At 45.6% G+C, this 12834-nt stretch overlaps 1 protein-coding gene across 2 annotated transcripts in view; it reads left to right on the plus strand.

Moving 5' to 3' along the window:
• RRN3 (RNA polymerase I transcription factor RRN3) overlaps positions 1–12834 on the plus strand; it is a 423539-nt gene that overhangs the window by 261340 nt on the left and 149365 nt on the right. The window lies entirely within an intron of this gene.

The following is a 12834-nucleotide window of genomic DNA, read 5'->3' on the forward strand; positions in this document are numbered from 1 at the left end:
TCCAGCGTCAAGCCGGCGCTGCAATGCCTGACGGGTAGCACTAAGTGCTACACTCTTGTGGAGATCTTTTGTTCCTATGCCGATAGGTGTAAGGGTGTGAGGGCCCTAGTAGGTGAAGTAGTGAGCGTGAGTGAGGTGAATTAAAACAGGTTGGTATGATCTACGGCTTTGGCTTTAATCATGTAGTACACCACCTGAAGTAAAAACGTGTGAGGGGCAATGGGACTGCAGTAGCTACGAGGAGTCAGTCCCGTTCAACCCTCAGCTGTGAATAGGTCGACATGTTTCATGCCTATATTGGCAATTCTTCAGGACCAAACAAAAGGTGCTCATAAACTTAGTGATTTAACAAGAGGCCCCGCATAAGGCTGAGGCATCAGCAGTATACAACCTGTTGGGTTGTCGAATCCAGCCGGAGAGGGGTTCCTGCGTCAACGGGATACCCTGTGGGAAGAGAAGTAGACTTCAGCTCGTGGATCAAGGCCCCCCAGTAGGCATATCAGGGGGGTGTATGTTACTTCCCTACCGTGAAGCAATGAATGTTAGAGTGCGGAAGACAGAGTCAGGTAACTACGCATCAAGGGGATAGTGGGTGTCACTTAAAACCGTTGCTGGGTGAAGGGTTTCCAGCAGACATGAAGTGTCTCCAAAAACCAGGTCGGTGTTTGAAGGTATAGGAATACACATAATGATAAAAATTAAATCAAGCATACAAAATACAGAAGTGACAGGATCTAACGCCAGCCGGCGTGTCACTGCACGTGGAGATGGCAGTGCCTCAGGGTACATTAGAACAAGACTACTAGAATAAACGGAAAGGTGAGGGACTTACCCTCAATGGCGGTCGTAGGGGCCCCAAGGCTGCTCCCGTGGGGTCTGCGCAGGTAGGGCAGTAATCTAAAGGGTTTAAGCAGATGGTTTATGATGTATATGGACAGATGCCATCTGGGAATGAGAGAGTGTCCCAACACTGGGGACAGCAAATGGGAGGGGTCGGTCAAGGTACAAGTCCGTGGTGGTCCCAAACAAACATTCCCGGCGTGCTCAGGGCAGTCACACCACCCAGGGCGGTCGCGGCCCGGGGGAGCACCGGGGCGAGGCCGGCTTGGCTCTTCTGTTGACATTGGCCGCTGACCGGTAGGCTGGCTGCCACTCACTCGCAAGCGTGCTGGGGGTATCAAGGGACGCTTCGTGGAGGGCCGAGTCAACCCCCAGTCCGGCGGTCGGCATGCCCGTTAAGACGCCACCCGGTGCCCCACCTCTACCGACGGCCTCGGAGGGGGCCGACGCCTGAGGTCCTTGAGGGATGTTTAAGAAGGAAAAAGCACCGAGGACCCTACCAGCGTGACCGGGCTCCTGGTGGTCCATGGAGTCGCCTCACCGGAAAGTCCCAGTCCGAGCACCTTACCTCTGCACGGCGGGCTGGTGAACTCTGTACCTAGTCCCACGTCCAGGCGCGCGGAGTCGCTTGAAGCAGCCGTAGTTGTAGACTGGTTGGGCACGTAGATAAGGGATAGGGTGGAAGCCGGAGGCGTGTCAGGGACGCGGCTCCGCGTCACGTGGCGCACCGGTATGACGTCAGAACGTCAGAGTGACGGTGCCCGCCGCCATATTGGAGAGGGGTATAGGGAACGGAAAGGAGGTAGCTGGTAATGCAACCGTCTATTCACTAGCACAGCAAGAGATCACTCATGGCTCGGTGTAACAGGTACTGGGTACACCACAGGGCTCTCGGGTGTTAGAACAGCCAGAGTGCACAAAGGGAGGTGGAAATAGTTAGTGGCTCAGTATAAAACACTGCGGACAGCAGTAGTGTGGACTAAGAGAATCCATGCAATAGGTAGTATGGTATACATCGGGGAGCCGGGTGGCTTATGGTGACGCCCCGTGTAATTTGAGACTGTTGGTCAAAAAAATGGATGCAAGCATTGGTCCTGCAGTGGATGGCGCAGAAACAAGGAGAGATGTGGGACCAGAGCTAGTCGATTGACTGCTGTCATCTGCTTGGTTCTGCTCCAGCGGTATTGGTGTACGCCTGTAATGGGTCTCAGTGGGCCAGTATCAAGGAGGGAACCGGTAGAGTATGGAAGCACACCCTGGGTCAGCCAGATGATGAGACCCTGGTTGGCTGAAGTGTGGGTGGTTCCCACTGGCAGTGAGCACCTATGAGGAAGATCATGAATAGTAAATGGAAATGCGTAGTGAATGCAGAGTGCAATATGACTGTGAAAAACGTCAGTACTGTCATCAGGGAATAGTGATAACAGTCAGATGTATAAGCACACAAAGGGACAGGGCGTCTATCTGGACAGTGTGTTCCACGGGACAGAATCATTCAAACCCTCAGTGTCTAGATGGAGGCGGTGTACCCATCTTTGCTCCAATCTAAAGAGGGCCTGTTGCTTTAATGAAGGATGCCATTCTAGCACAACCCATTGAATGTCCTCAGCTGCATGCCCCTTCTCTTGACAGTGAGCATATAAACGCGTTTGTGTCTTTCTGCAGCGTACGTTGCTGTTGTGTTCCATAATACGTGTTTTCACAGGGCGGGTCGTCATCCCAACGTATTTGAGACCGCAAGGACAGGTGAGTAGATAGATGCAGTTGCTGCTGTTGCAATTGGTGTGTCGGTTCAAACACCATGTGAAGGTATCAGTTAGTTTGACAGTTGTCGTTTTGGTTGTTTGCGGGCACACCACACAGTTGCCACATCGATAATGTCCCGTCACAGGGGGCAGGTCCCACAGGGTGTTCTGCGGACGGATAGTGGTATTCTTAGGTCGGGTATGGACAAGTTGGTCCTTCAGGTTGCTGGTTCTCTTGAAGGCGAACCGAGGCCGTGGGATGTCTAAGGCCACAGAGTTCAAAATCCCCCAGTGTGCATTCACTGTGCTCTTGATGTAGGGTGAGTTTTTTGTGAAGGAAGTCACACACGTGATTATGTTCTCACTTTCTTTGCTGTGAGTTTCCAGGAGGGATTCTCTATTGTTGTTCTGGGCTCTCTTCATGGAACGTTTCAGAAGTCTGGTGGGGTAGCCCCTGTCTTGGAGTTTGTGCTGAAGGCATCGCGCCTCCCGTTGGTAATCGGAGATGGCAGAACAGTTTCTCCGGAGTCTGAGAAACTGTCCAAACGGTAGACTGTCCCTCAATGCCTTGGTGTGATGGCTCTCGTAGAGTAGGAGGCTATTCCTGTCGGTCTCCTTCTTGTAGAGAGTGGTGGTTATTCCCGTGGGGTCCAGCATGATCCTCAGATCGAGGAACGGTATGGAGTCCTCGGCGATCGTCCCTGTGAATTTCAGAAAGGGATCCTGTTGGTTAATCCAGGAGCAGAAGGCATTGCAGCTCGATCGGTCCCCCTTCCAGAAGATCAGGATGTCGTCTATATAGCGACGCCAAAGGGATAGATTTTCGAGGAACGGGTTGCGTTCGGGGGAGTAGATGAAGAAATTCTCAAACGCGGCCATGTAAATACAGGCCACGCTCGGAGCGAAGGTCGAACCCATCGATGTCCCCCGGATCTGGTGGTATAGTTGGGTATCGTATTTGAAGAAATTCTCCGTCAGGGCTATGCTGGCCAGTTCCATGATAAATGAGATGGGGGTATGGGAGGTCCACTCCTCTAATCTCAGGGTGGATTCCACTGCCTCTAGAGTGGCCTGTTGTGGTATGTTTGTATATAAGGCTTCCACATCTAGAGTCAGAAGCAGGTCCACATCAGTACTGCCATCCATCTCATCGATGAGGCGGAGGACATCCCGGGTGTCTTGGAGGTATGAGGGTATCTTCTTCACTACCGGTTGAAAGAAAAAGTCACAAAACTGTGACAATGGTTCCAGGAGGGAGCCAATGCCGGAGACAATGGGTCTCCCGGGGACCGGTGTGGTGCCTTTGTGGATCTTGGGGAGGGTGTAGAAGTATGGAGTGATGGGCTCCGGAGTTATGAGGAATTCAGCTTCCTTCTTGGTGATCCATTCATTGACTTCTCCTTCGATCACTAGACTCATAATGGATGTCGCCAGGCGTTTGGTCGGATCCACAGAGAGGGGCCTGTAATGAGTGGTGTTCGAAAGCTGTCGTCTGCACTCCAGGTCATAGTCATGGTGGTCTTGTAGGACTGTGGCTCCCCCTTTATCAGCTGATTTTATCACAATGGCAACGTCATTGCCCAAGGTGATTGAGGCTTGTCTTTCAGCAGTTGACAGGTTTTGGAATTGGTTAATGTGTGGTCTTTGTTTAAGGCTTGAGAGAACTGCTCTCTCGAAGGTCAGGACTTCTGGAGGGACCATCCCATCAGTGGGGGTGAAGGTAGAAGGTTTCCGCAAGCCGGAATCCAGGGTGGGGGGTTGTGTGGTCCCATCGAAGAAGGCTCGTAAGCGTATTTTCCTGAAGAGATTCTTGATCTCAATCATTTCCTGGAAGCTGTCTGGGATAGGGGTGGGAACAAAACCCAAACCCTTCTCCAGGACGCTGGTTTCTGCTGGGGTCAGAAGTCTCGTGGAGAGATTGACGATCAGGCTCTTCTCCCTCTGGTGGTGAAGCTCCGTGTTTCCATCATGTTCGTTGGTATCGGTTGGTCGGACCACTGGACGCCCTTTTGTCCTCCTCGCTTTCGCCCTCTTCCTCTGCCCCAACCTCTGCCTTGAAAAGGTGGCGGGTTCAGAGGGTAGAATTGAGGCGGACCCTGCGGGAAGAAGGGATACTGCCAGGGCGGTGCCATGTGCGACGGACCGTGGAACATGGGGCCCGGTTGGTATCCTTGGTGCCAATTCGGTTGCTGTTGCACACGGTTGTTCCTTGGGGTTTGACCTCCGCTCGAATCACTGCTAGAGGATCCGCGTCTGTTGTTCGTGTCCGAATTGTCATCTGAGGAGTAGTTGGTCCTCTTACTCTTGAAATCATCCTTGAGATAAGGATAGACCTTCTCTTTATCAAACTTGGAGATGTCTTTTTGTAATTTGTCTGTCTTCTGCTTCAAGAGATATTCATGATGGTCTGCCATCTCTTGGTTGATGTCTGATAGTTTGGAGGTAAAGGCGGTCTTGCTGTTCTTATTGACAGCACCCTTCATTGTGGCCTCTATGCTCGATATCTTGTCCTGGAGGGCGTCCGCGAGGCGCTTCGCTGTTTGTGATATCAGGAATAGCAGGTCTTTAGTGCACTTCCAGGATACCTGGCACCAGTCCATTTTAAATTGTTTATCTGTCAGGAAAAGTCTGGGGATGATGTTCACTAATAGTCCTTGAGGGGCTATGTTATATCTGAGGTACTCGGTCATCATTAAACCGTGCAGGGTGATCCTTATCAGTTCTTTTTTCAGCTCCGTGAGAGTCGCCCAGTCATCACTGGATGTGCCCGAGGCAGAGGCAGTCGGATTATTCAAAATCGAAGGGGCTGCTCTCAATGCTTCGGCTATGGCATCCTCATCAAAGCTAAGGCCCGGTACATCCTCCATGGTGTGGGGAGGGTGAGGAGGAACCGGGGGATAAGTGAATCAACCACAGTGAGTTGAGTGTGGTTGGGGTGTGGGCCAAGAGAGTGAAAGAGTTTCACTCTTGGTAACCTAAATAGTCCCGTGGGGGTAACCCACGCAGATACAGTCAACAACAGGGAGGGACGTTGGGGGGACAATATTTATAGGGGTCCAGTGTGCATGTCCCAAAAGCTGAGCAACAATAGATTGCACACAGTTCCCCTAAAGATGGGTGATGGCGTAGTGCGGTGTGCTGTCTTCCTCTCTCCCTCGTGTGCGAGGCGTTAACGTGCCTTAATACAGCAGGGAAGGGTATCCCTTGTCGGAACTAGGGATGCCTCACACAACAGACTGGTTTTACGGCTGTTGTCATGTCACCAGTTAGTCGTATCGTAACATCATCGGCTCCCTGCTCCAGCGTCAAGCCGGCGCTGCAATGCCTGACGGGTAGCACTAAGTGCTACACTCTTGTGGAGATCTTTTGTTCCTATGCCGATAGGTGTAAGGGTGTGAGGGCCCTAGTAGGTGAAGTAGTGAGCGTGAGTGAGGTGAATTAAAACAGGTTGGTATGATCTACGGCTTTGGCTTTAATCATGTAGTACACCACCTGAAGTAAAAACGTGTGAGGGGCAATGGGACTGCAGTAGCTACGAGGAGTCAGTCCCGTTCAACCCTCAGCTGTGAATAGGTCGACATGTTTCATGCCTATATTGGCAATTCTTCAGGACCAAACAAAAGGTGCTCATAAACTTAGTGATTTAACAAGAGGCCCCGCATAAGGCTGAGGCATCAGCAGTATACAACCTGTTGGGTTGTCGAATCCAGTCGGAGAGGGGTTCCTGCGTCAACGGGATACCCTGTGGGAAGAGAAGTAGACTTCAGCTCGTGGATCAAGGCCCCCCAGTAGGCATATCAGGGGGGTGTATGTTACTTCCCTACCGTGAAGCAATGAATGTTAGAGTGCGGAAGACAGAGTCAGGTAACTACGCATCAAGGGGATAGTGGGTGTCACTTAAAACCGTTGCTGGGTGAAGGGTTTCCAGCAGACATGAAGTGTCTCCAAAAACCAGGTAGGTGTTTGAAGGTATAGGAATACACATAATGATAAAAATTAAATCAAGCATACAAAATACAGAAGTGACAGGATCTAACGCCAGCCGGCGTGTCACTGCACGTGGAGATGGCAGTGCCTCAGGGTACATTAGAACAAGACTACTAGAATAAACGGAAAGGTGAGGGACTTACCCTCAATGGCGGTCGTAGGGGCCCCAAGGCTGCTCCCGTGGGGTCTGCGCAGGTAGGGCAGTAATCTAAAGGGTTTAAGCAGATGGTTTATGATGTATATGGACAGATGCCATCTGGGAATGAGAGAGTGTCCCAACACTGGGGACAGCAAATGGGAGGGGTCGGTCAAGGTACAAGTCCGTGGTGGTCCCAAACAAACATTCCCGGCGTGCTCAGGGCAGTCACACCACCCAGGGCGGTCGCGGCCCGGGGGAGCACCGGGGCGAGGCCGGCTTGGCTCTGACCCAGGGCGTTTTATATGTTTGTATGTACCGGGACATTTGCAAAATGTTAAAGACATTTTTTGGGGAAAAAAATCTACTGAAAGAGCTGTGAATCGGACTGAATCATAAGAAAGATACTTTCTAACAATGCATACTAGAAAATGCAATACAGATGTTGTGTATAAGATTGCTTAGCGAATCTGGGATAACATTTAAATAAGTACACTTTTCCATTAAGGACTCTTCATGGGAATTTTTTAGAAATGTAAAAGGTCACTGCATGTGCGAAGAATCCCAGAAAAAAACGTTATTAATAAGACTTATTCCAAATAAAAGCAGAGATTCCCGGTACAGAGGTTATATTTTATGTTTTTAAGTAACACAATATAGTATCAAACCGATTATAAAAGTGAAATGAGTTCGAAAAAACATGGAAACGTGCATTGTTGCTCACACTTTTATATTTTTCTCTCCTTTAAGGAGAAATTTTGAAAGGAAATTAAATTATTTTGTAGGTATTTCCCCTCATAGACCAGAAAAATTTAACGATGGCCAAGACCCATCACTATGTTAACATGGATCAGTGGCAAGTAATCGTTTTTGGACTGTTTTTTATTGCTTTGTGATGGACATTCCAGAGCTTTGCTCTGAACACTTTTTATATTTCTATTAAAAAATCTTTGTTTATTCAGTCAGCGCCTTTAACCTCTGTTTTCTGACGGAAGAGGATGGTAAACCATTTCATGGTCATACAGTTTAATCCGTGTTGCTTCTATGGTCTCTGAGGGAGTTAACGCATAAAAGGGTTGGGTGACCTCCCTTTACCAGGGTCCCTTTTACCTCCTAATTAACACTAGCAAGAGTCTACGGAACAAAGAGACATAGGGAAAATCCTAAAAGGAGGACGCATTCCCATCACTCACCTAGGTGACATGCTTCATCATCTGGGCTCTTCTCCTGGTTACACACTAAGGTAACCAACGGCTACAACCTTCTGTCTATCAAACGGGAGCTCGCAGATGTTTTCAAATACACTCTGATAAATGGAGCTCTACAGTATCTACCCAGAATGGTGAACTAGAGTTTCAAAGTGAAGGGCTCAGTGCAAGAAAAGAAAATGGTGAGATGTGCAGTTTAAAATTGAATACCAAGATTGAAAATATTTTAATGGGTATCTCTTGCTATCCAAACTAAAAACAGTACAAGAGCTCTTGTAACAAAACAACTGCAGAAAAATCGGGTCTTCATGTTTCAGCCAACCGGACGTTAAATAGTCCAAGGCCTTCCTCAGGACCACTGCATATACTATTGCTACTGCCTTTGTGAAAAAATAGAACTCGTGTATCAAAAACACATTTTTAATTTTGAAACAGGGTTGGAATAAGTACAACCAGATAACCTGAATTACAGGCATAGCAATCCTCCACATATCACTGGATGCTGGTGACACCTGTAAAAAAAGTGTCTATGAGAAACCTTGCTACTCAAAACATGAACAATGCGTTCAACTACTTCCTGGGTAAATATTCATAACATGTAATGCTCAGGAAAAGAGGCCCTCTCTGTGGGTAAAGAGGGAGAAAGACATACAATCAAAGGCAGGCGGCAAGCCTATCCTTTTATGTGATATTCCTAATACTCCATTATCCACACACCTATGTCTGTGCAATGTCTGCTAAAAACCGTAAAATGTTTGTTTATTCAGTCAACGCCTTTAACCTCTGTTTTTTGACGGAAGATGATGGTAAACCATTTCATGGTCACACAGTTTAATCTGTGTAGCTTCTATGGTCTCTAAGGGAGTTAACGCAGAAAAGGGTCGGGTGACCTCCCTTTACCAGGGTCCTTTCTACCTCCCCCTTTGACATTCCTCTGCAGTCCAGTGGAGATATTGGTAAATTTTTGTGAACAAAATATGCCTTTGTCATTGAGGGTACATTGAAGTTGAGTATTCTTCGCTGTAGGATCTTCCTGCTGTGTGCCTGGAGTCCACAGATCCAGCAGTGAATTATTCTAACATTTATCACTTCAGTGAATATTCCTATGATGCAGACGCAGCACTAAACGCAAGCAACCATTTCTTCCTCCACTGTGACAGACACCCTTCGACAATGACATGTTTCTGACAATGACACACTGTCAACATTGTTAAACTCTGTGTTGACAATATTCTTATGATAATGTATTAACATTTTTTTTTATACTGACCGAAATCTACCTTCGATTTGGTGGGCCTTCAAGCATTAGTAGGGCCTATAGTATATCACCATTTTCAGTGATACCTCAGTTTTGTAAGATAAGGATCTGCTTTTTTGATGGGGTACCAGAACTCCCTCATAGGGAAACCATGCTAACTAAGAACAGCAATTATCAATCCTAAGCAGCTAAGGGGTGCCTTGTTATGGAGATACAATGTGTGCCTGTATAGAGAGATACCTTGGGGCACCAGTGGATTGGTCGGATGGTGTAATGCTGAAAAAATGACAAACTTATTCCTGCCCTTGCGCATAATTTTAATTCTGGATTTCTTACACTCTCTCCCCAAAGCGTGGATCTTAGTTGAAATGCGTGTGGTGTGGCGGTGTCTTTCTCTAACTATTGAAGAATCAAGACTGTTCTGGAGCAGGCAGTGTAGATGTCCAGTCAGTTGTGCATACATTCTCACTTTTGCAGCATGAACAAATACTCGATTCACATTGTGCTATATAGTAGTTGGATTTGGGGATGTGCTTGTAATGAAAGTTTTAAACTTTGGCCTTTGACAAAGGCAGAAACAGTCCTCCCTCTTCCACCTCCAAAAAAGAGGGTCTTACAATTAAAAAAAATGTTTTATTTATTTATTTGCGGCGGTTCAATCATCAGACCGAAAAAATGATAAGATTGCCTAATAACAGCGTTCATTTGTACAGTAATGAACAATGTGGTATTGTGTTTTCATTTGAAATAGATTATCAAACCTTCTTCTTTGTTTATGAAATTTTCAACATACAGTATCCAACTACTCTCTCACCCGTATGTGGCTTTTGAAGAAAGTCTTATTCAAGGTTCAAGGAGTACGTTATGAAAGATTGTAATGATTGTAATGGCAGCAGATTACACAGATTTTCTTCTTGCTTCAGAATTTTCTTGGCGGAGAAAAATACATCTGAATAATCTTTTATATTTTTGGCTTAAGAATGTCTTCCCCACATTCATAAAATGTCACAAGCATGATGACATGGGAAACCAAGGATTAAAAAAATTATAACTTGGATTGTGCACTTTAGTTGCAGGCATTTTTAGGCTTATTCCTTGTTGAAGTGACAAGAACATTCTCGACTAACTATCACAAGTCTCCTTCCTAGCAAAACAGAGGGACATTTTGAAACCTGTTTCATAGTAAAGTGTATATATATATTGCATTTTATTGTACAGTTAGTTTGTAAAACACCTGTCATTTGTGTGTTCTTGTGGTACATCGTATTATATGTATTTCCTTATACTTCAGATTAAATATTTATTTTCGGAAGCATAACAGGGGAATTAGAAAGGAGATAAAGCTTGCTACAGCACCAGTATAGTAAGCTGTGATTACTAATAGGTATGTTTTAGATACTCCCAGGAAATGAAAAAAAAAGATTTTTTAAATATCCCTCACCAACAACTTGTGGCATGGTTCATCATCAGGCTCTACCGAATTACATCAACAGAACATTTCTTTGAATTTGATTGAGAATTCTATCAATAGACCTTTGGGGATTACTTTTTCACCATGTTTGACATATCTGTATGTCCAAAACTTAATCTTTCAGGAAGAAATTAATTCAAATATAACATAAAGATCTGGCATAGATATATGAACGATATTTGTATGCTCTGGCAAAAAAAATGCTAAATGGCTGTTGAGGTCCTCAAATGGATTAACAGTCAGAACCTGTACCTGCAATTTGCACATTCCATATCCAATACAGAATTAGCCTTTTTGTACATAAATATTTTTCCAATAAGTGGTCTGCTTGAAACTGATGTCCAGCATAAAAACACAGAGAACAATCTTCTGTTATTTGATGGTTTCCACCCTCATGCCCTTAGGGAGAGGCTTCCCTTTGGGCAGGTCCTGCGACTCTGCTGGAACTGTACTTCAGCACAGGACATGCGGATATGCTGTCTACCAGACTGTGGCAATGCCAGTACCCCCAAACCATAATCAACACAACCAGAAGACAAACCTGCAATAACAGAAAGGCCCTTCTTGAATCATACCGCATTGAGAGGGAAGACCGGTTGATGTCACAACATACATCATGGCATCCAAATCCATACAAAAAATCAATAATAAAAATTGGCGAATGCTGATCTAAAACCATCTCAAATTTGAAAAACCTGTGTTCTGGCATAGAAGTGCCAGTCTGAGAAAACCTTCTAGTACATACTAGACCAAGGACACAGATCACGTCATGGAACGCCACGTTATGGGGTCTTTCACCTTACCTGTGTGGTAATTACAGCGTATGTCGCTAAGGAAGTTGAACTTGGTCTTTCCACTTTATGGGTTTTAAAGAAGCATACTACTGACCAGGTTATCTTTTTGATTACTTGCCAGTGCAGGCTACATTCTATAGAGATGACCGCCAGGAAAGTAAAAATAAGAATGAATGAACACAGAAGTAAGTTAAGGGTAAAACAGTATGACACAATTAACGTGTCTTTTTTTCTCCCTTTGTTTTATAAAAAGTACATACCAAAGAAGACCTGCATTCACTTATATTTGACAAACCTTAGATTGCACCAACACACCCTGATCCCAAAAATATCTCATTAGGTAGGGAACAAAGATGGATTTTCTGCCTCAGTGCCTCTGCCCTTGGTTTGATCGCCAAAATCATTTGGAACCATCTGCACTTCTTAAAGACTGGTTACAGACACAGAAAAATATGTGTACATCAGAAAGATATATTGAATAAGTGAGCAATTATATACGGAGAGGTGACTTCATCTGTCATTCTCAGTTGGCTACATTCAGAACTTCTATCTCCAGAGCCACCAAAAGCTTACTTTAGTAAGCCAGCCTACTCCTCTGAAGTATTTCCTTTGTGGAGGAGGCATCCTGCTCATCCTTTTGTGCCTACTATATTGATAGGTTAACTATTGTGGACTCTAATGAAATTGTTATTTATTTATTCTGTTTTATATTCTTCAGTAGTGCTTATTTTACCTTAAAGTACAACTGGCTGCAACAAAAACAAACTGGAGCTGAGCTCCTGATTATTATCTTTTATATTACAAGGAGAATATATAAAAATGTATAAGAAACACCAAACAACAGAAAGGTTTTTGCTCCTTCAAAGAACTGAGACTCTTTGATGACGTTATTATGTCCACCTTTACGTCAAACTCTGTACCTTCAAGGTACAAATATGCCCACACTTGCTATAGCAAACACACGGTGGTTTGGAGCAGTTCGACTATCTACTTGCCCAACGCGCCATGCTACTTCAAGTGCCGAAGGAAGCCGACCCTCCAGCAGACGCACTGAGAGAGACGCTGTCTTTTCTCATGCCAAGAAATCCAGCTCCAGTGTTTCCAAGCTACCCTTGCGGGTTGTTGGGAAATCGAGTCCTGAGATTGACCTTCTTAATTCTAAACCAAGGTTATGGAGCTGATTAGACCCGAAGAGAAATCTTGGATAGATTCTTGGCAAAGAATACTAAATTTAGGCTACACCTCACTTACTTCTTCCCTCGTACTAAGCTTAGGCTAGGTACACCGGGGTAGGTGTATTTTAGAAGCACCAGTTGAGTACTTTTTAGCCTTTGTTGTTTATGTATGTATTTATCTATGGTCTAAGAACCATACAATGCTCTTACAGTATTATTT

This window comes from Lissotriton helveticus, chromosome 10 (genome assembly GCF_964261635.1).
Source record: "Lissotriton helveticus chromosome 10, aLisHel1.1, whole genome shotgun sequence".
Classification (NCBI taxonomy): Eukaryota; Metazoa; Chordata; class Amphibia; order Caudata; family Salamandridae; genus Lissotriton; species Lissotriton helveticus.